Raw genomic sequence first — 1,311 nt, forward strand, 5'->3', positions numbered from 1 at the left:
AAAAAAAAATTTATCTTACCGTAATGCACACATCTGTAATAGTATGAGATCCCGAAATCGGAAGTTATCAGTTGCAAGTTTGTTGATAATAGAAGTAAAAAATTACTTAGAAATGCTTTTTCAAATGCTGGGAGCGTTCTATTTCTGAAAGATTTATCTATGTACTGAATCGTTTTTTCAGCCTTTTCTTTAGGGAAATTTTGCTTCTTATTTGAAAATGGCGTCCGACTTTGCCAATGATTATGATAGAACTAAATGCCTGATATTTTCAGGCTCCCGCTGGAGGGCGTACTCAAGCCCTGCGATCGCGAATATAATATTAGATTTTGTATTTTATGATATTATCTAGCGTTGCTTTTCAGTTTTTGGAGTCAGCCAGAGGAAGATTTGGATGGTAGTAGAATAATTCGGGGAAATAATTTTACTTAATTTTTCGGTATTGCTGTGAAGCAGTAAAACATAGAACAATAGTTTTACGTCATTCCGTGCATTATTTACTAAGCAATACAGAAATACTAAATAAAACTATATTAGCGAATTCTGCTATCATCCATTTTCCAGCCTCTTACTCCAAAGTATATCTTAATTTTAGCAGATTTTTTTGAATATTTCAAATTTAATTAAGAAATAATGCTATATCACAACTTTTATTGATATTTTTTTCTATTCTTTATACAATGGGGGTTGTGACGAATTTTATATCATTTTCTAGTCTTTTAGTTTCTTTTCAAGTATTTTTCTCCTATGAAGGAATTATTCGAAAAGAGTTACAAGATTTCACCCAGTCGAGGTACAACCATGGATTCTAAAGCGGTACAACACTATTCGAGGTACAACAATCCTTATTCATTTATTTATTTGCCTACTAAATTTTAAAAATCCTAATACACTATTACATAATAGTCAATGTAATTACACGAATAATGGAAATTTATATTTGGATTTCGCATTCTGAAATATCATAAACCACCGCCATCACCTTTGTTTCTGAAAATTTTCGCATTCGCGATCACAGCCCTCGAATACACCATCTGGAGGGTGAGAAGACCGGTTCTATGCCTTGACCCTACCCCATCAATCTCCTCCTCTTCTCAGTTGTATGGGAATTATTTTTACATATTATTTTCCCATATTATTTTTTGAATTTAATAGTTAAACATTTTTTCTAAAATTTCCACGACGTCTTCTTTTAGAACTATATATAATGCAGTTTTCATTTCCATGTAGTTTTCTAACTTAAAAGTTTGAAGATAGAAACTAACATACATCCTTCTTCCACAACTATGCAGTCCCGCAGTGGACTGATCGTTA

This window comes from Parasteatoda tepidariorum, chromosome 6 (genome assembly GCF_043381705.1).
Source record: "Parasteatoda tepidariorum isolate YZ-2023 chromosome 6, CAS_Ptep_4.0, whole genome shotgun sequence".
Taxonomy (NCBI): Eukaryota; Metazoa; Arthropoda; class Arachnida; order Araneae; family Theridiidae; genus Parasteatoda; species Parasteatoda tepidariorum.